This window comes from Anas acuta, chromosome 1 (assembly GCF_963932015.1).
Source record: "Anas acuta chromosome 1, bAnaAcu1.1, whole genome shotgun sequence".
Lineage (NCBI taxonomy): Eukaryota > Metazoa > Chordata > Aves > Anseriformes > Anatidae > Anas > Anas acuta.
In genome coordinates this window covers 6,577,857-6,599,919 of record NC_088979.1, presented here as the reverse complement: position 1 = coordinate 6,599,919, position 22,063 = coordinate 6,577,857, and the positions used below count along the sequence as shown (strand labels likewise).

The 22,063-nt window shown below is 53.5% G+C and overlaps 1 long non-coding RNA gene across 1 annotated transcript; it reads left to right on the top strand.

Moving 5' to 3' along the window:
* Positions 1-17,048: 17,048 nt before the first annotated feature.
* LOC137844410 (uncharacterized) lies at positions 17,049-21,855 on the top strand. Its single transcript, XR_011089894.1, has 2 exons — positions 17,049-19,878; positions 20,351-21,855. It is a non-coding gene; the product is annotated as an uncharacterized lncRNA (long non-coding RNA).
* The last annotated feature ends 208 nt before the right edge of the window (positions 21,856-22,063 follow it).

Genomic DNA, 22,063 nt, shown 5'->3' with positions numbered 1-22,063 from the left:
GGTTCTAACAGCAAGGAGGACGGTGACATGATCGGGGTAGGACGGGAGTGACTGCTGCATCAGGATGTCGGAACAAGGAGAGCGTGGGTGAGTCGTTGGAGACCCTCGGGCGTAGAAGTAGGGGCAGCCTGTGGTCTCCTGGGGGATGCTGCTGCGTTTGGTGCTTTTTGTCTTTCAGACAGAAACATACCTAGCGATGAGAGCGGACCATGGCACACTCCTGGCCACTCTCCCGTTGAGAAATCAGCTGGAAGGAAGAGGTGCCAAGGCTCTCCAGGACAGGTAAGATTGCCCCAACGCACAGCCCCGATTGTCCACAGCAAGCAGGAAGCTGATGGAATGGGGGCAGGACGGCAGCGAATGCTGCATCAGGAAGACGGGCCACAGACAGCCTGGGTGAGTCGCTAGCTACTCTTGAGCAGAGAGGCAGGGGCTGCCCATAGTCCCAGGGGTTTGCTGCTTAGTTTGGTGCTTTCTCTCTTTCAGGCAGAAAAGGCGAATGCTGGCCTCTGTCCTCGAGCACTCAGCTGGAAGTAAGAGCTGCCAACGCTCTCCAGGACAGGTATGATCGGCCCAACCCAGAGCCACCAGGTTCTGTTAGCAAGCAGGACGGTGACATGATCGGGCCAGGACGGGAGTGACTGCTGGATCAGGATGTCGGAACACGGAGAGCGTGCGTGAGTCGTTGGAGACCGTCGGGCACAGAAATAGGGGCAGCCAGTGGTCTCCTAGAGGATGCTGCTCGGTTTGGTGTTTCTCCTTTTGCAGCCAGATTCCCACAGCGATGGGACCAAAGCACAGCACGCTCCTGGCCACTCTCCCCCTGAGAAATCAGGTGGAAGAAGAGCTGCCAACACTCTCCAGGACAGGTAAGATGTCCCGAAGCTACGCCCAGCAGGCTGTAACAGCAAGCAGGATGGTGAGACGCTCGGGCCAGGAGGGCAGTGAGCGCTCCATGAGGACGACGGGCCACGGACAGCCTGGGTGAGTCGCTAGCTACTCTTGAGCAGAGAGGCAGGGGCTGCCCATAGTCCCAGGGGTTTGCTGCTTAGTTTGGTGCTTTCTCTCTTTCAGCCAGAAAAGGCAGAATGCTGGCCTCTCTCCATGAGGATGACGGAACAATGATAGCCTCGGTGAGTCGCTGGAGACCCTCGGGCACAGCGGCAGGGGCTGCCCGTGTTCACAGAGGGATGCTGCTCCGTTTGGTGCTTCTTCTCTTTCAGGCAGAATCACACGGCCGTTGGAGCAGAGCACGGCACAACCTTGGCCGCTCTCCTCTTGAGAAGTCATCTGGGAGGAAGAGTTGCCAACGCTCTCCAGGACAGGTAAGATTGCCCCATCCCACACCCACCAGGCTGTAACTGCAAGCAGGACGGTGACCTGATCGGGCCAGGATGGCAGTGAGCGCTCCATGAGGACGATGGGACATGGACAGCCTGGGTGAGTTGATAGATCCTCTTGAGGAGAGAGGCAGGGGCTGCCCGTGGTCACAGGAAGGTGCTGCTTTGTTTTGTGCTTCTTGTCTTTCAGCCAGACACACACAGCGATGAGAGCAGAGCACGGCAAAGTTGTGTCCTCTCTGCCCTGGAGCACTCATCTGGGAGGAAGAGCTGCCAACGCTCTCCAGGACAGGTAAGATTGCCCCAAACCAAACCCACCAGGTTCTAACAGCAAGGAGGACGGTGACATGATCGGGGTAGGACGGGAGTGACTGCTGGATCAGGATGTCGGAACAAGGAGAGCGTGGGTGAGTCGTTGGAGACCCTCGGGCGTAGAAGTAGGGGCAGCCTGTGGTCTCCTGGGGGATGCTGCTGCGTTTGGTGCTTTTTGTCTTTCAGACAGAAACATACCTAGCGATGAGAGCGGACCATGGCACACTCCTAGCCACTCTCCCGTTGAGAAATCAGCTGGAAGGAAGAGTTGCCAACGCTCTCCAGGACAGGTAAGATTGCCCCATCCCACACCCACCAGGCTGTAACTGCAAGCAGGACGGTGACCTGATCGGGCCAGGATGGCAGTGAGCGCTCCATGAGGACGATGGGACATGGACAGCCTGGGTGAGTTGATAGATCCTCTTGAGGAGAGAGGCAGGGGCTGCCCGTGGTCACAGGGAGGTGCTGCTTTGTTTTGTGCTTCTTCTCTTTCAGCCAGACACACACAGCGATGAGAGCAGAGCACGGCAAAGTTGTGTCCTCTCTGCCCTGGAGCACTCATCTGGGAGGAAGAGCTGCCAACGCTCTCCAGGACAGGTAAGATTGCCCCAAAGCAAACCCACCAGGTTCTAACAGCAAGGAGGACGGTGACATGATCGGGGTAGGACGGGAGTGACTGCTGGATCAGGATGTCGGAACAAGGAGAGCGTGGGTGAGTCGTTGGAGACCCTCGGGCGTAGAAGTAGGGGCAGCCTGTGGTCTCCTGGGGGATGCTGCTGCGTTTGGTGCTTTTTGTCTTTCAGACAGAAACATACCTAGCGATGAGAGCGGACCATGGCACACTCCTGGCCACTCTCCCGTTGAGAAATCAGCTGGAAGGAAGAGGTGCCAAGGCTCTCCAGGACAGGTAAGATTGCCCCAACGCACAGCCCCGATTGTCCACAGCAAGCAGGAAGCTGATGGAATGGGGGCAGGACGGCAGCGAATGCTGCATCAGGAAGACGGGCCACAGACAGCCTGGGTGAGTCGCTAGCTACTCTTGAGCAGAGAGGCAGGGGCTGCCCATAGTCCCAGGGGTTTGCTGCTTAGTTTGGTGCTTTCTCTCTTTCAGGCAGAAAAGGCGAATGCTGGCCTCTGTCCTCGAGCACTCAGCTGGAAGTAAGAGCTGCCAACGCTCTCCAGGACAGGTATGATCGGCCCAACCCAGAGCCACCAGGTTCTGTTAGCAAGCAGGACGGTGACATGATCGGGCCAGGACGGGAGTGACTGCTGGATCAGGATGTCGGAACACGGAGAGCGTGGGTGAGTCGTTGGAGACCGTCGGGCACAGAAATAGGGGCAGCCAGTGGTCTCCTAGAGGATGCTGCTCAGTTTGGTGTTTCTCCTTTTGCAGCCAGATTCCCACAGCGATGGGACCAAAGCACAGCACGCTCCTGGCCACTCTCCCCCTGAGAAATCAGGTGGAAGAAGAGCTGCCAACACTCTCCAGGACAGGTAAGATGTCCCGAAGCTAGGCCCAGCAGGCTGTAACAGCAAGCAGGATGGTGAGACGCTCGGGCCAGGAGGGCAGTGAGCGCTCCATGAGGACGACGGGCCACGGACAGCCTGGGTGAGTCGCTAGCTACTCTTGAGCAGAGAGGCAGGGGCTGCCCATAGTCCCAGGGGTTTGCTGCTTAGTTTGGTGCTTTCTCTCTTTCAGCCAGAAAAGGCAGAATGCTGGCCTCTCTCCCTGAGGCTGACGGAACAGTGATAGCCTCGGTGAGTCGCTGGAGACCCTCGGGCACAGCGGCAGGGGCTGCCCGTGGTCACAGGGAGGTGCTGCTTTGTTTTGTGCTTCTTGTCTTTCAGCCAGACACACACAGCGATGAGAGCAGAGCACGGCAAAGTTGTGTCCTCTCTGCCCTGGAGCACTCATCTGGGAGGAAGAGCTGCCAACGCTCTCCAGGACAGGTAAGATTTCCCCAAAGCAAACCCACCAGGTTCTAACAGCAAGGAGGACGGTGACATGATCGGGGTAGGACGGGAGTGACTGCTGGATCAGGATGTCGGAACAAGGAGAGCGTGGGTGAGTCGTTGGAGACCCTCGGGCGTAGAAGTAGGGGCAGCCTGTGGTCTCAGGTGGATGCTGCTGCGTTTGGTGGCATGCTCCTGGCCTCTTTCCTTCAGCAGGGAGCTCTCAGAGCTCTTCAGGGCAGGCAGCACAGTCCCAGACAGACCCCAGCATGCTCCCCCAGACTGCTGCTCTTGAATTAATGCCCCGCCCATGCCACAGCAGGCAGGGTGTGCCCCATGTCACAAGGCATTGGGGACGGCCTTGGTGCGGAATGTTGTCCCCAGCGGCGGTTGGGCGGTTGGGCAGGCTGGTAATGGCTGCCCGTGCTGACGGGGAGGCTGCTCGGCTGCCTGCTCCTCCTGCTGCAGCCTCCGCTCCAGGCACAAACTCAACCAGAGGAATTCAGCTTCTCTTTCCTCTCTCTATTCAGGCCCTCACCTCAAATGGCTCTCAGCGCCCTGCAGGACACTGAGTGAGGCGATCGAGTGCACACTCCTAGTCAATCCTTTTCAGCACTGTGCCGGACAATGGTCCACGCACTACGAAAGAGGTAAGATTGCCCCAAACCACACTCGCCATGGTCCACAGGAAGCAGGAAGGTGAAGTGATCTGGGCAGGACAGGAGTGACAGCTACATTGGGCTGAAGGGACACAGACAGCCTCGGTGAGTCGCAAGAGAGACTTGAGCAACGCAAGTAGGGGCTGCCCATGGTCACAGGGGGATGCTGCTCCATTTCGTGCTTTTCCTCTTTCTTTCTTTCAGAAACGGCAGAATCCTGGCCTCTCTGCCCTCGAGCACTCAGCTGGAAGGAAGAGCTGCCAACGCTCTCCAGGACAGGTAAGATTGCCCCAAACCAAACCCACCAGGTTCTAACAGCAAGGAGGACGGTGACCTGATCGGGGTAGGACGGGAGTGACTGCTGGATCAGGATGTCGGAACAAGGAGAGCGTGGGTGAGTCGTTGGAGACCCTCGGGCGTAGAAGTAGGGGCAGCCTGTGGTCTCCTGGGGGATGCTGCTGCGTTTGGTGCTTTTTGTCTTTCAGACAGAAACATACCTAGCGATGAGAGGGGACCATGGCACACTCCTGGCCACTCTCCCGTTGAGAAATCAGCTGGAAGGAAGAGGTGCCAAGGCTCTCCAGGACAGGTAAGATTGCCCCAACGCACAGCCCCGATTGTCCACAGCCAGCAGGAAGCTGATGGAATGGGGGCAGGACGGCAGCGAATGCTGCATCAGGAAGACGGGCCACAGACAGCCTGGGTGAGTCGCTAGCTACTCTTGAGCAGAGAGGCAGGGGCTGCCCATAGTCCCAGGGGTTTGCTGCTTAGTTTGGTGCTTTCTCTCTTTCAGGCAGAGAAGGCGAATGCTGGCCTCTGTCCTCGAGCACTCAGCTGGAAGGAAGAGCTGCCACCGCTCTCCAGGACAGGTATGATCTGCCCAACCCACAGCCACCAGGTTCTAAGAGCAAGGAGGACGGTGACCTGATCGGGCCAGGATGGCAGTGAGCGCTCCATGAGGACGATAGGATATGGACAGCCTGGGTGAGTTGATAGATCCTCTTGAGGAGAGAGGCAGGGGCTGCCCGTGGTCACAGGAAGGCGCTGCTTTGTTTTGTGCTTCTTGTCTTTCAGCCAGACACACACAGCGATGAGAGCAGAGCACGGCAAAGTTGTGTCCTCTCTACCCTGGAGCACTCATCTGGGAGGAAGAGCTGCCAACGCTCTCCAGGACAGGTAAGATTGCCCCAAACCAAACCCACCAGTTTCTAACAGCAAGGAGGACGGTGACATGATCGGGGTAGGACGGGAGTGACTGCTGGATCAGGATGTCGGAACAAGGAGAGCGTGGGTGAGTCGTTGGAGACCCTCGGGCATAGAAGTAGGGGCAGCCTGTGGTCTCCTGGGGGATGCTGCTGCGTTTGGTGCTTTTTGTCTTTCAGACAGAAACATACCTAGCGATGAGAGCGGACCATGGCACACTCCTGGCCACTCTCCCGTTGAGAAATCAGCTGGAAGGAAGAGGTGCCAAGGCTCTCCAGGACAGGTAAGATTGCCCCAACGCACAGCCCCGATTGTCCACAGCAAGCAGGAAGCTGATGGAATGGGGGCAGGACGGCAGCGAATGCTGCATCAGGAAGACGGGCCACAGACAGCCTGGGTGAGTCGCTAGCTACTCTTGAGCAGAGAGGCAGGGGCTGCCCATAGTCCCAGGGGTTTGCTGCTTAGTTTGGTGCTTTCTCTCTTTCAGGCAGAAAAGGCGAATGCTGGCCTCTGTCCTTGAGCACTCAGCTGGAAGTTGAGCCAACGCTCTCCAGGACAGGTATGATCGGCCCAACCCAGAGCCACCAGGTTCTGTTAGCAAGCAGGACGGTGACATGATCGGGCCAGGACGGGAGTGACTGCTGGATCAGGATGTCGGAACACGGAGAGCGTGGGTGAGTCGTTGGAGACCGTCGGGCACAGAAGTAGGGGCAGCCTGTGGTCTCCTGGAGGATGCTGCTCCGTTTGGTGTTTCTCCTTTTGCAGCCAGATTCCCACAGCGATGGGACCAAAGCACAGCACGCTCCTTGCCACTCTCCCCCTGAGAAATCAGGTGGAAGAAGAGCTGCCAACACTCTCCAGGACAGGTAAGATGTCCCGAAGCTACGCCCAGCAGGCTGTAACAGCAAGCAGGATGGTGAGACGCTCGGGCCAGGAGGGCAGTGAGCGCTCCATGAGGACGACGGGCCACGGACAGCCTGGGTGAGTCGCTAGCTACTCTTGAGCAGAGAGGCAGGGGCTGCCCATAGTCCCAGGGGTTTGCTGCTTAGTTTGGTGCTTTCTCTCTTTCAGCCAGAAAAGGCAGAATGCTGGCCTCTCTCCCTGAGGATGACGGAACAATGATAGCCTCGGTGAGTCGCTGGAGACCCTCGGGCACAGCGGCAGGGGCTGCCCGTGTTCACAGAGGGATGCTGCTCCGTTTGGTGCTTCTTCTCTTTCAGGCAGAATCACACGGCCGTTGGAGCAGAGCACGGCACAACCTTGGCCGCTCTCCTCTTGAGAAGTCATCTGGGAGGAAGAGTTGCCAACGCTCTCCAGGACAGGTAAGATTGCCCCAAAGCAAACCCACCAGGTTCTAACAGCAAGGAGGACGGTGACATGATCGGGGTAGGACGGGAGTGACTGCTGCATCAGGATGTCGGAACAAGGAGAGCGTGGGTGAGTCGTTGGAGACCCTTGGGCGTAGAAGTAGGGGCAGCCTGTGGTCTCAGGTGGATGCTGCTGCGTTTGGTGGCATGCTCCTGGCCTCTTTCCTTCAGCAGGGAGCTCTCAGAGCTCTTCAGGGCAGGCAGCACAGTCCCAGACAGACCCCAGCATGCTCCCCCAGACTGCTGCTCCTGAATTAATGCCCCGCCCATGCCACAGCAGGTAGGGTGTGCCCCATGTCACAAGGCATTGGGGACGGCCTTGGTGCGGAATGTTGTCCCCAGCGGCGGTTGGGCGGTTGGGCAGGCTGGTAATGGCTGCCCGTGCTGACGGGGAGGCTGCTCGGCTGCCTGCTCCTCCTGCTGCAGCCTCCGCTCCAGGCACAAACTCAACCAGAGGAATTCAGCTTCTCTTTCCTCTCTCTTCAGGCCCTCACCTCAAATGGCTCTCAGCGCCCTGCAGGACACTGAGTGAGGCGATCGAGTGCACACTCCTAGTCAATCCTTTTCAGCACTGTGCCAGACAATGGTCCACGCACTACGAAAGAGGTAAGATTGCCCCAAACCACACTCGCCATGGTCCACAGGAAGCAGGAAGGTGAAGTGATCTGGGCAGGACAGGAGTGACAGCTACATTGGGCTGAAGGGACACAGACAGCCTCGGTGAGTCGCAAGAGAGACTTGAGCAACGCAAGTAGGGGCTGCCCATGGTCACAGGGGGATGCTGCTCCATTTCGTGCTTTTCCTCTTTCTTTCTTTCAGAAACGGCAGAATCCTGGCCTCTCTGCCCTCGAGCACTCAGCTGGAAGGAAGAGCTCGCAACGCTCTCCAGGACAGGTAAGATTGCCCCAAACCAAACCCACCAGGTTCTAACAGCAAGGAGGACGGTGACATGATCGGGCCAGGACGGGAGTGACTGCTGGATCAGGATGTCGGAACAAGGAGAGCGTGGGTGAGTCGTTGGAGACCCTCGGGCGTAGAAGTAGGGGCAGCCTGTGGTCTCCTGGGGGATGCTGCTGCGTTTGGTGCTTTTTGTCTTTCAGACAGAAACATACCTAGCGATGAGAGGGGACCATGGCACACTCCTGGCCACTCTCCCGTTGAGAAATCAGCTGGAAGGAAGAGGTGCCAAGGCTCTCCAGGACAGGTAAGATTGCCCCAACGCACAGCCCCGATTGTCCACAGCAAGCAGGAAGCTGATGGAATGGGGGCAGGACGGCAGCGAATGCTGCATCAGGAAGACGGGCCACGGACAGCCTGGGTGAGTCGCTAGCTACTCTTGAGCAGAGAGGCAGGGGCTGCCCATAGTCCCAGGGGTTTGCTGCTTAGTTTGGTGCTTTCTCTCTTTCAGGCAGAAAAGGCGAATGCTGGCCTCTGTCCTCGAGCACTCAGCTGGAAGTTGAGCCAACGCTCTCCAGGACAGGTATGAATACCAGGACAGGTATTCGCTGCAGGAGGGCAGCGAATGCTGCATCAGGAAGACGGGCCACAGACAGCCTGGGTGAGTCGCTAGCTACTCTTGAGCAGAGAGGCAGGGGCTGCCCATAGTCCCAGGGGTTTGCTGCTTAGTTTGGTGCTTTCTCTCTTTCAGGCAGAAAAGGCGAATGCTGGCCTCTGTCCTCGAGCACTCAGCTGGAAGTTGAGCCAACGCTCTCCAGGACAGGTATGATCGGCCCAACCCAGAGCCACCAGGTTCTGTTAGCAAGCAGGACGGTGACATGATCGGGCCAGGACGGGAGTGACTGCTGGATCAGGATGTTGGAACACGGAGAGCGTGGGTGAGTCGTTGGAGACCGTCGGGCACAGAAGTAGTGGCAGCCTGTGGTCTCCTGGAGGATGCTGCTCCGTTTGGTGTTTCTCCTTTTGCAGCCAGATTCCCACAGCGATGGGACCAAAGCACAGCACGCTCCTGGCCACTCTCCCCCTGAGAAATCAGGTGGAAGAAGAGCTGCCAACACTCTCCAGGACAGGTAAGATGTCCCGAAGCTAGGCCCAGCAGGCTGTAACAGCAAGCAGGATGGTGAGACGCTCGGGCCAGGAGGGCAGTGAGCGCTCCATGAGGACGACGGGCCACGGACAGCCTGGGTGAATCGCTAGCTACTCTTGAGCAGAGAGGCAGGGGCTGCTAATAGTCCCAGGGGTTTGCTGCTTAGTTTGGTGCTTTCTCTCTTTCAGCCAGAAAAGGCAGAATGCTGGCCTCTCTCCCTGAGGATGACGGAACAATGATAGCCTCGGTGAGTCGCTGGAGACCCTCGGGCACAGCGGCAGGGGCTGCCCGTGTTCACAGAGGGATGCTGCTCCGTTTGGTGCTTCTTCTCTTTCAGGCAGAATCACACGGCCGTTGGAGCAGAGCACGGCACAACCTTGGCCGCTCTCCTCTTGAGAAGTCATCTGGGAGGAAGAGTTGCCAACGCTCTCCAGGACAGGTAAGATTGCCCCAACCCACACCCACCAGGCTGTAACTGCAAGCAGGACGGTGACCTGATCGGGCCAGGATGGCAGTGAGCGCTCCATGAGGACGATGGGACATGGACAGCCTGGGTGAGTTGATAGATCCTCTTGAGGAGAGAGGCAGGGGCTGCCCGTGGTCACAGGGAGGTGCTGCTTTGTTTTGTGCTTCTTCTCTTTCAGCCAGACACACACAGCGATGAGAGCAGAGCACGGCAAAGTTGTGTCCTCTCTGCCCTGGAGCACTCATCTGGGAGGAAGAGCTGCCAACGCTCTCCAGGACAGGTAAGATTGCCCCAAACCAAACCCACCAGGTTCTAACAGCAAGGAGGACGGTGACATGATCGGGCCAGGACGGGAGTGACTGCTGGATCAGGATGTCGGAACAAGGAGAGCGTGGGTGAGTCGTTGGAGACCCTCGGGCGTAGAAGTAGGGGCAGCCTGTGGTCTCCTGGGGGATGCTGCTGCGTTTGGTGCTTTTTGTCTTTCAGACAGAAACATACCTAGCGATGAGAGCGGACCATGGCACACTCCTGGCCACTCTCCCGTTGAGAAATCAGCTGGAAGGAAGAGGTGCCAAGGCTCTCCAGGACAGGTAAGATTGCCCCAACGCACAGCCCCGATTGTCCACAGCAAGCAGGAAGCTGATGGAATGGGGGCAGGAGGGCAGCGAATGCTGCATCAGGAAGACGGGCCACAGACAGCCTGGGTGAGTCGCTAGCTACTCTTGAGCAGAGAGGCAGGGGCTGCCCATAGTCCCAGGGGTTTGCTGCTTAGTTTGGTGCTTTCTCTCTTTCAGGCAGAAAAGGCGAATGCTGGCCTCTGTCCTCGAGCACTCAGCTGGAAGTTGAGCCAACGCTCTCCAGGACAGGTATGATCGGCCCAACCCAGAGCCACCAGGTTCTGTTAGCAAGCAGGACGGTGACATGATCGGGCCAGGACGGGAGTGACTGCTGGATCAGGATGTCGGAACAAGGAGAGCGTGGGTGAGTCGTTGGAGACCCTCGGGCGTAGATTTAGGGGCAGCCTGTGGTCTCCTGGGGGATGCTGCTGCGTTTGGTGCTTTTTGTCTTTCAGACAGAAACATACCTAGCGATGAGAGCGGACCATGGCACACTCCTGGCCACTCTCCCGTTGAGAAATCAGCTGGAAGGAAGAGGTGCCAAGGCTCTCCAGGACAGGTAAGATTGCCCCAACGCACAGCCCCGATTGTCCACAGCAAGCAGGAAGCTGATGGAATGGGGGCAGGACGGCAGCGAATGCTCATCAGGAAGACGGGCCACAGACAGCCTGGGTGAGTCGCTAGCTACTCTTGAGCAGAGAGGCAGGGGCTGCCCATAGTCCCAGGGGTTTGCTGCTTAGTTTGGTGCTTTCTCTCTTTCAGGCAGAAAAGGCGAATGCTGGCCTCTGTCCTCGAGCACTCAGCTGGAAGTTGAGCCAACGCTCTCCAGGACAGGTATGATCGGCCCAACCCAGAGCCACCAGGTTCTATTAGCAAGCAGGACAGTGACATGATCGAGCCAGGATGGGAGTGACTGCTGGATCAGGATGTTGGAACACGGAGAGCGTGGGTGAGTCGTTGGAGACCGTCGGGCACAGAAGTAGGGGCAGCCTGTGGTCTCCTGGAGGATGCTGCTCCGTTTGGTGTTTCTCCTTTTGCAGCCAGATTCCCACAGCGATGGGACCAAAGCACAGCACGCTCCTGGCCACTCTCCCCCTGAGAAATCAGGTGGAAGAAGAGCTGCCAACACTCTCCAGGACAGGTAAGATGTCCCGAAGCTAGGCCCAGCAGGCTGTAACAGCAAGCAGGATGGTGAGACGCTCGGGCCAGGAGGGCAGTGAGCGCTCCATGAGGACGACGGGCCACGGACAGCCTGGGTGAATCGCTAGCTACTCTTGAGCAGAGAGGCAGGGGCTGTCCATAGTCCCAGGGGTTTGCTGCTTAGTTTGGTGCTTTCTCTCTTTCAGCCAGAAAAGGCAGAATGCTGGCCTCTCTCCCTGAGGATGACGGAACAATGATAGCCTCGGTGAGTCGCTGGAGACCCTCGGGCACAGCGGCAGGGGCTGCCCGTGTTCACAGAGGGATGCTGCTCCGTTTGGTGCTTCTTCTCTTTCAGGCAGAATCACACGGCCGTTGGAGCAGAGCACGGCACAACCTTGGCCGCTCTCCTCTTGAGAAGTCATCTGGGAGGAAGAGTTGCCAACGCTCTCCAGGACAGGTAAGATTGCCCCAAAGCAAACCCACCAGGTTCTAACAGCAAGGAGGACGGTGACATGATCGGGGTAGGACAGGAGTGACTGCTGGATCAGGATGTCGGAACAAGGAGAGCGTGGGTGAGTCGTTGGAGACCCTCGGGCGTAGAAGTAGGGGCAGCCTGTGGTCTCAGGTGGATGCTGCTGCGTTTGGTGGCATGCTCCTGGCCTCTTTCCTTCAGCAGGGAGCTCTCAGTGCTCTTCAGGGCAGGCAGCACAGCCCCAGACAGACCCCAGCATGCTCCCCCAGACTGCTGCTCCTGAATTAATGCCCCGCCCATGCCACAGCAGGCAGGGTGTGCCCCATGTCACAAGGCACTGGGGACGGCCTTGGTGCGGAATGTTGTCCCCAGCGGCGGTTGGGCGGTTGGGCAGGCTGGTAATGGCTGCCCGTGCTGACGGGGAGGCTGCTCGGCTGCCTGCTCCTCCTGCTGCAGCCTCCGCTCCAGGCACAAACTCAACCAGAGGAATTCAGCTTCTCTTTCCTCTCTCTTCAGGCCCTCACCTCAAATGGCTCTCAGCGCCCTGCAGGACACTGAGTGAGGCGATCGAGTGCACACTCCTAGTCAATCCTTTTCAGCACTGTGCCGGACAATGGTCCACGCACTACGAAAGAGGTAAGATTGCCCCAAACCACACTCGCCATGGTCCACAGGAAGCAGGAAGGTGAAGTGATCTGGGCAGGACAGGAGTGACAGCTACATTGGGCTGAAGGGACACAGACAGCCTCGGTGAGTCGCAAGAGAGACTTGAGCAACGCAAGTAGGGGCTGCCCATGGTCACAGGGGGATGCTGCTCCATTTCGTGCTTTTCCTCTTTCTTTCTTTCAGAAACGGCAGAATCCTGGCCTCTCTGCCCTCGAGCACTCAGCTGGAAGGAAGAGCTCGCAACGGTCTCCAGGACAGGTAAGATTGCCCCAAAGCAAACCCACCAGGTTCTAACAGCAAGGAGGACGGTGACCTGATCGGGGTAGGACGGGAGTGACTGCTGGATCAGGATGTCGGAACAAGGAGAGCGTGGGTGAGTCGTTGGAGACCCTCGGGCATAGAAGTAGGGGCAGCCTGTGGTCTCCTGGGGGATGCTGCTGCGTTTGGTGCTTTTTGTCTTTCAGACAGAAACATACCTAGCGATGAGAGCGGACCATGGCACACTCCTGGCCACTCTCCCGTTGAGAAATCAGCTGGAAGGAAGAGGTGCCAAGGCTCTCCAGGACAGGTAAGATTGCCCCAACGCACAGCCCCGATTGTCCACAGCAAGCAGGAAGCTGATGGAATGGGGGCAGGACGGCAGCGAATGCTGCATCAGGAAGACGGGCCACAGACAGCCTGGGTGAGTCGCTAGCTACTCTTGAGCAGAGAGGCAGGGGCTGCCCATAGTCCCAGGGGTTTGCTGCTTAGTTTGGTGCTTTCTCTCTTTCAGGCAGAAAAGGCGAATGCTGGCCTCTGTCCTTGAGCACTCAGCTGGAAGGAAGAGCTGCCAATGCTCTCCAGGACAGGTATGATCTGCCCAACCCACAGCCACCAGGTTCTATTAGCAAGCAGGACGGTGACATGATCGGGCCAGGACGGGAGTGACTGCTGGATCAGGATGTTGGAACACGGAGAGCGTGGGTGAGTCGTTGGAGACCGTCGGGCACAGAAGTAGGGGCAGCCTGTGGTCTCCTGGAGGATGCTGCTCCGTTTGGTGTTTCTCCTTTTGCAGCCAGATTCCCACAGCGATGGGACCAAAGCACAGCACGCTCCTGGCCACTCTCCCCCTGAGAAATCAGGTGGAAGAAGAGCTGCCAACACTCTCCAGGACAGGTAAGATGTCCCGAAGCTAGGCCCAGCAGGCTGTAACAGCAAGCAGGATGGTGAGACGCTCGGGCCAGGAGGGCAGTGAGCGCTCCATGAGGACGACGGGCCACGGACAGCCTGGGTGAATCGCTAGCTACTCTTGAGCAGAGAGGCAGGGGCTGCCCATAGTCCCAGGGGTTTGCTGCTTAGTTTGGTGCTTTCTCTCTTTCAGCCAGAAAAGGCAGAATGCTGGCCTCTCTCCCTGAGGATGACGGAACAATGATAGCCTCGGTGAGTCGCTGGAGACCCTCGGGCACAGCGGCAGGGGCTGCCCGTGTTCACAGAGGGATGCTGCTCCGTTTGGTGCTTCTTCTCTTTCAGGCAGAATCACACGGCCGTTGGAGCAGAGCACGGCACAACCTTGGCCACTCTCCTCTTGAGAAGTCATCTGGGAGGAAGAGTTGCCAATGCTCTCCAGGACAGGTAAGATTGCCCCAACCCACACCCACCAGGCTGTAACTGCAAGCAGGACGGTGACCTGATCGGGCCAGGATGGCAGTGAGCGCTCCATGAGGACGATGGGACATGGACAGCCTGGGTGAGTTGATAGATCCTCTTGAGGAGAGAGGCAGGGGCTGCCCGTGGTCACAGGGAGGTGCTGCTTTGTTTTGTGCTTCTTCTCTTTCAGCCAGACACACACAGCGATGAGAGCAGAGCACGGCAAAGTTGTGTCCTCTCTGCCCTGGAGCACTCATCTGGGAGGAAGAGCTGCCAACGCTCTCCAGGACAGGTAAGATTGCCCCAAAGCAAACCCACCAGGTTCTAACAGCAAGGAGGACGGTGACATGATCGGGGTAGGACGGGAGTGACTGCTGGATCAGGATGTCGGAACAAGGAGAGCGTGGGTGAGTCGTTGGAGACCCTCGGGCGTAGAAGTAGGGGCAGCCTGTGGTCTCCTGGGGGATGCTGCTGCGTTTGGTGCTTTTTGTCTTTCAGACAGAAACATACCTAGTGTGAGGAATGTTTTAACAATTCCAATTCGTGTCCATAAATTCGTGTCCATAAATTCGTGTCCATAAAGAATAATTCTGTTTGAATCCTGTCTGCCTGGGCCCTGCACTGGCAATTTAGTTCTTGAACCACAGATGCAGTGTGTCCCAGTCTCCCCCTCATTCCAGTCAATTTATCAAGTCTTCAGAAAACACTCCTTAAATTTGTGAACCTGTTTGCTTTTGTTATTCCGGACTTCTATTTCTAACAGTTACAGCCTTTTTTCCTGTCTTCTTCGAGATTAACTTAACACTGCTATAGATGTGTCTGTGAATGGCTGGGGAAGAATGTTTTAATTACTCGTGAAGCGTCAAATAAGAAAGCTGTTTGTGTTTGATGTCTGGGAGTTTTAGAACAACTGATAACAACTAGTGACTGTTATGAAATACTATGTGGATCCTTGGTATCTGGCCAGGGGGGCCAAGAGATTAAGAGGAAGAAAAAAGAAGCTGAAGGACGGTTGGGAGACAAGACCTGCGGAGAGTGTACAGAGAGTGTTCCATAAACTTGGAATAGTGCCGAGTAAGTACAAAGGGTGAGAGGAAGACTACGAGCCTTCAGCATGAAAGACCCCTAGAGACCCCCAGAGGAGACTGATGCGCATGCTCCAGTAGGAGGGACTGGACCCCGGAAGCTAATTATAATAATCTACTTTTTTAGAAGTAGTAATGAATATGTATTAGTCTAGGTGCATAAAAATCAGCTGCTTGATGTAACTGGTGTGCGTCCTGGTGGAGCAGAGACTCCCGGTGCACCCAGCGCTGTTTGCTTACCTCTATTCCTTTATATTCTTTTAATAAATCCTATTTTTTTATTTAATCCTAATTTGAATCCTGAGCCATTTATAACAATTTGGGGGCTCGTCCGGGATGGCTATAGTTCCTGAATTCTGATTTAATCTAGGAGAGGCGCCCCACCATTTGGTGGCTCCTGTTTGAGTCAGATCGGGACTAATGCCATCCTGAACCTGAATAAAGGTAAGCAAAGAATTTGATTTTTTTTGAGCTCCCTTGTTGCCGGCTGTTTTTTGCCCGTAATTCTGCGCGCGAAGATCCGGACGAAGACGACAGAGTCGTTTGGATACCGTTCGGTTGGATTCCGGTGTCCGGAATCGAACCGGATGAAGACGACAGTCGTTTGGATACCGTCTGGTTCGATCCCAGACGAAGACAGCAGAGACGCTGGTGGATACCGTCCGATTGGAGTCTGGACGAAGACGACTGATTCGTAAGATACCGTCCGGTTGGGTAAGGGTACGGTTGCCATTTTTTGTGTGTGTGAGTGTAACTGAGACTTCTAAAGTCAGCGTGGAGGTCTTTTTGTTTTCTCACTGGTTCTAATCTCCTGTCGGGGGGGCTGGGCTGGTGAGAAGAGGGATACGTGGGTGGGTGATAGGTCCTAAACCCCCTGCAAGACACTCTCACTGGGCAGCCAAGGGCTGTGGGAATTGCCACTAGTAAAATTCCCGGATGGGTCAGATAAAATCGAAGACCAAGGACCAGAAAGGGAGCAAATTACCAGATATATGACCAAAAAGTCCATTATGAATAATTATTAGAAATTGGAACAATAGGGGCCCCAGGAAATTAAAGAGTAAATTAAAAATGATCCAGTATTTTATGATAGAACGACCAAAAGAACCCTTAAGACCCCCTGTATTTTGATCCACGGAGGACGGGGTCTGTCAGGCTTTGAACATTAATAGTAGAATACCCGTGGATCCAGAAAAGAGCAAGCTGAAACATTGGAATTAGAAATTAGAGAGCAATTGATTAAGAATGAATATGTGCTACATTTGTGCCTGTGCTGCACTTATACCACCAGATAACAGGAGCCTCTCGGGCCCCGAGAACCAGATTAAAAACCTCATGGTTCAGAGTTTAACCGAGGTGTCTGAAATAAGGAGGAGTGTTCACAAAGGGACAGGTTATGCATATGTATAGGAATGTTTATGTATATGTAACTTCTTACTAAAGCAATTTGTCACGTTAGGCCTGCACGACTTTGGGGGGACTACCCGCCCCGTGCTGCACGGAACTGAGTAAACATACCTACTTTACAATCCTACTGATTGTGGAGTCAGCTTTCTGTGAGTCATTTTGGTGAGCCAGGCAGGAGACACTCTGCTCGGCTGTGGGATCGGCTGCAGCGTGGACGCCCCTAGGTGCACCCTGAGCGTTTTGCTCGGAGGGGACTCCACTCTCAGCTGCTCACCGCAGGAGCAAAGATCTCCTGAAACTGCAGACAAACGGTATGTTTTCAGCTGCTGGAGGGATACTAACTGGAGTGTTAATAATTGTATGTGTTTTTATGTATGTATTTTGTGTTGAAAGTATTTGTGTAAATGTAAGGGTTTGAAACAAAGTGTTACAAGTCACTTCACGAAGAACACAGTCAGAGACAATACTTATTTGGTTGGTTATCATTCTAAATTATATTCCTGTGGTATGAATGAGATGTGCTGGAGGCCTCCGTGTGCGAGTGTGCTGTGTGAGTGAGACGCAGCGTTGCTGCAAAGCGAGTGCAGAGTTCCGATCCGTGGTTCTGTACTCTCCGCAAGGGGAGTGGGCAGAGACAAACAAAGTGCTTGACAGACTGAAAAGAAGTGCTGTTTTATCCAAGTTTTGAGGTTTTGAGTGGTGGTGCCTAATATATGGGCCCGGTGTATCTTGTGTATCTTGTGTATCCTATTTTTGCTCTTAAATGTTTTGACTGTGACAAGAAAAAGGCAGGAGCATGATATGACATGCTTCCTGCAACATATGAGGCCCGCACAGGCCGAGACCTGGACTCACTGAGACCCAGACTCGCTGAGACCTGAACAGGCCGAGAGACCTGAGCGGCGCCGAGAGACCGGAGCGGCGCTGGGAGGCCCGAGACACTACAGAGGGACTACCGCTGGACGGAGAGAGCCCTGAGAGATGCTGCAGAGCCACGGACGGCTCTGAGAGACACAGAATAGACCTGACAGAAGCTGCAAAACGCGGGGAAATTGAAGTAATTGCAGAACATCCGAGATCGAGTTGCTACGGGAGACCAGAGGCGTCAGTGGACACCGGTAGCTGACCCTCAGCGTGTGGCGAGTCCGCACATAGCAGAGGGGCGGACATCAGGACCCTGCAGCCTGTCTGACATAACCATGGAGGCAGCGGCAGCAGCGGCTGTGCTGCTTCACTCTGGCATTCTTTTTATAAAAGGTTTATCTTGCAAAAAAAAGACTATTCGTCCCCAGATCGGTGTTATAACTATTACTAATGACGACTTAGCTCTATCGCAGGGCAGGAGTGCAGAGACGCAGATTACACTACCAAATGACCACCGGCAGGCTCTTTCACTAACCTAACGTTGCAGCTGGCACTGCCTGCAGCCGTATAGCAGACGTTACACTCTCTTTCCTAACTAGTAATCATGTGTCTCATCCATTTGTGGTGAATGGCCAGTGACAAAAAGAAAAGGGGGGAGACAAAGACAGAAACGGTACAAGGAGGATGCCACTGACACTAACAGCATGGGTAATAGGAGTAGTATAAGTGACACAGGTGACGGTGCAGGGCACTCTGCCTGCTGCTCGCCCTCACCTGACTGTGCACTGCTGCCAACGGTGCTAGAGTAAAATGTGAAGACTGCTTAGATGGCAGTGATGAGAGTGCTTGTGTGAAGAAGATATGTGAAAAAGATGTGTGCTGAATCTGACTTTGTGTGCAACAGTGGTCAGTGTGTGCCAAACAGATGGCAGTGTGATGGGGATTCGGATTGTGAAGATGGGTCTGACGAAAGTGCTGAGCTGTGTCATATGAGAACATGCCAGGTAAATGAAATCAGCTGTGGTCAGCTGTGGTCCTCAGTCGACCCAGTGTATCCCAGTGTCGTGGAAATGTGATGGTGAAAGAGACTGTGACAGTGGAGAAGATGAAGAGAATTGTGGCAATGTGACTTGTAGTGCAGCAGAGTTCACATGCAGTAGTGGACAATGTATTTCCAAAAGCTTTGTCTGCAATGGTCAAGGTGGTCAAGGTGACTGCTCCGACCACTCGGATGAATCTTTGGAGCAGTGTGGCTGCCAGCCTGCACCTCTGGTGAAGTGTTCTGTGAGTGAGGTGCAGTGCGGCTCAGGTGAATGTATCCACAAGAAGTGGTGATGTGACAGAGATCCTTATTGCAAGGATGGAAGTGATGAAATTAACTGCCCTTCCTGGACCAGTTCAGATGTGAAGGTGGGGTCCATAGGAGTAGGCAGTGCAGTGGTGTGAGAGACTGTCTGGATGGCACTGATGAAGCAAACTGTAACAATGTTATTCAGTGCTCTGGACCTGGCAAATTCAAGTGCAGATCAATTAAGTGTGTAACCAGCAGAGAGACTGCAAGGACTGGGGTGATGAGCCCCTGAAGGAATGCAACATAAATGAATGTGACTGTCCAGCTGGGTTTGACTTTGTAGAAAAGAGAAACTGTGGAATTGATGAATGTCAAAACCCTGGTATCTGTAGTCAAATCTGTATCAACCTGAAAGGTGGCTACAAATGTGAACGTAGCCGTGGCTATCAGATGAATCCTGCTACAGGAACTGGGAAAGGGCCATACTGGTACAAAAACACAAATAACACCTGTGATTACAATGACGCTGCTAAGCAGGGTTTAGGGGTTCATAACATGGAGACAAGGGGTAACAACTACAGTGTTTGGAACAATTGTACAGCTTTGGCCTTACCTCCTGATGTGCTTCTGATTTGTGGGGATGGGGCCTGGCAAGGTATCGCTGCAAATGCCATCAGATGTCCATGTTACTTAGATAAACTCATTGTATTTGCTCCTAGCTTGTTACAGTTGCGTGAGATCACCAGACATAAATGGGCATTGCTTGCATCGGATTGCAATGATAATGTTGAATTGTGTGGGGTTGCAGCTAGAGCAGCATTGGCAATTTTAGTGCTTGGAGTGGCATCTGCGGCCGCACGTAACAACTTAGAAAAATTGGTATGCTGGGCCAAGAAGCAAGCCTATGCCATGACAGAGATACTTGAGGAGATGTTACCAGATCAAAATAGTCTGCGACATGCGCTCTTACAGGATCAAGCTGCTATTGACTTTTTGCTTTTGGCTCAAGGGCATGGGTGTGAGGGACTGTACCTTGTTTTACTGACTACTGAAACAGCTGTGAGAACCGCAGAAAGGGACCCATGCATCCAGAATAAAAGGACCAGTAACTACTGAAACTTGGAGGGTTGAGTCCACTCCTGGGAAACTGAAACTCAAGCTAAGGAAGAACTAATATTCTGGCAACGAGGCTCTGCATGAATTAAGGATGCCAAATAAAGGGGACAAGCCTGAAGGGAGGAAAGGGAGAAGGCAAGACCAGGGCAGGACCCTCCACTGCGGTGTGTATGGTCTACCGAGGGAAGCAACCCCTATGGGTATTGACTGCCGAGTGAGAGGGCCTCGACTGGACTTCTCCCCCACTAAGGTCAGGTTGTCCTGAGAAAATAACATAAGACCCTTTTTTTTTAACCTATATAAAATTGTGATTCGTTTTCCAGGAGCTGGATCACCCTGACAGGCCGAACGGTAACACAAGCCTGAATCAACCCTGAAGGTGTTTGCCTATTATGATCCAGATACGTGGACAGAAGACAGATCGTGGGACTATAGGACCCCAGTATATATACTTAATAGAATAATTAGGTTATTAGCTGTAATAGAAATAGTTATAAAGATGAGAACTGCTTTGTATCAAAATTGCCTAGCTTTGGATTATTTACTAGCACAAGAAGGAGAAGTCTGTGGAAAATTTAGCTTTAGTAATTGCTGTTTAAAGATTGATAAAAAGGGTAGTAGCTAATACTCTTCCTAGTAGCTGATAGAATGTTATGTTCTGGTTTAGGATGAGAAGAATGTTAATAATATGCTGATGTTTTAATTGTTTTTAATTGTTACAGAGCAGTGCTTACATCAAGCCAAGGACCAAGCCAAATTCAGCTTCTCACTGTCCTGCTAGCAGGCAGGCTGGGAGGAGGGCCGGACTGCTCGGGGTTAGGTTGGGCATCGGACAGCAGGTGGTGAGCAATTGCATTGTGCATCACTTGTTTCATACACATTATTACTAGTAGTACTATTATAATCATTATTGTTATTATTATTATTATTGTTATTATCTTCTTGTTTTTATCTCAACTCACAGGCTTCACTTTCCCATTTCTCTCTCCCATCCCAGAGAAGGAGAGGGGGGAGGTGAGCGAGCAAACACAAACCTGAAAGGATATGGAATGGGATTTATTTTCATTTATTTTCATTTATTTTTATTTTCATGGCTGCCTGGTGGACCATGGGTTAAAAGAGTGTTATTTTTATTGTTATGTGGTGTAAAGATGTTATTGTTTATACCTTGTATGATACCTTGTCTTACATTATTAATACACCGGGTAATAAATAGTACATTGGTAATAACTTCATTAAAAAAAGAAGGGAATATGTTAATTATGATGCTTAAGGATTGGACCCTCCAAGAACAAACTGATGAAATCCAATTATTAATAACAGAAGAGACACGAATTGGGGATATTAAAAAGAAGATAAGGGATTGTGAGGAATGTTTTAACAATTCCAATTCGTGTCCATAAATTCGTGTCCATAAATTCGTGTCCATAAAGAATAATTCTGTTTGAATCCTGTCTGCCTGGGCCCTGCACTGGCAATTTAGTTCTTGAACCACAGATGCAGTGTGTCCCAGTCTCCCCCTCATTCCAGTCAATTTATCAAGTCTTCAGAAAACACTCCTTAAATTTGTGAACCTGTTTGCTTTTGTTATTCCGGACTTCTATTTCTAACAGTTACAGCCTTTTTTCCTGTCTTCTTCGAGATTAACTTAACACTGCTATAGATGTGTCTGTGAATGGCTGGGGAAGAATGTTTTAATTACTCGTGAAGCGTCAAATAAGAAAGCTGTTTGTGTTTGATGTCTGGGAGTTTTAGAACAACTGATAACAACTAGTGACTGTTATGAAATACTATGTGGATCCTTGGTATCTGGCCAGGGGGGCCAAGAGATTAAGAGGAAGAAAAAAGAAGCTGAAGGACGGTTGGGAGACAAGACCTGCGGAGAGTGTACAGAGAGTGTTCCATAAACTTGGAATAGTGCCGAGTAAGTACAAAGGGTGAGAGGAAGACTACGAGCCTTCAGCATGAAAGACCCCTAGAGACCCCCAGAGGAGACTGATGCGCATGCTCCAGTAGGAGGGACTGGACCCCGGAAGCTAATTATAATAATCTACTTTTTTAGAAGTAGTAATGAATATGTATTAGTCTAGGTGCATAAAAATCAGCTGCTTGATGTAACTGGTGTGCGTCCTGGTGGAGCAGAGACTCCCGGTGCACCCAGCGCTGTTTGCTTACCTCTATTCCTTTATATTCTTTTAATAAATCCTATTTTTTTATTTAATCCTAATTTGAATCCTGAGCCATTTATAACACTAGCGATGAGAGCGGACCATGGCACACTCCTGGCCACTCTCCCGTTGAGAAATCAGCTGGAAGGAAGAGGTGCCAAGGCTCTCCAGGACAGGTAAGATTGCCCCAACGCACAGCCCCGATTGTCCACAGCAAGCAGGAAGCTGATGGAATGGGGGCAGGACGGCAGCGAATGCTGCATCAGG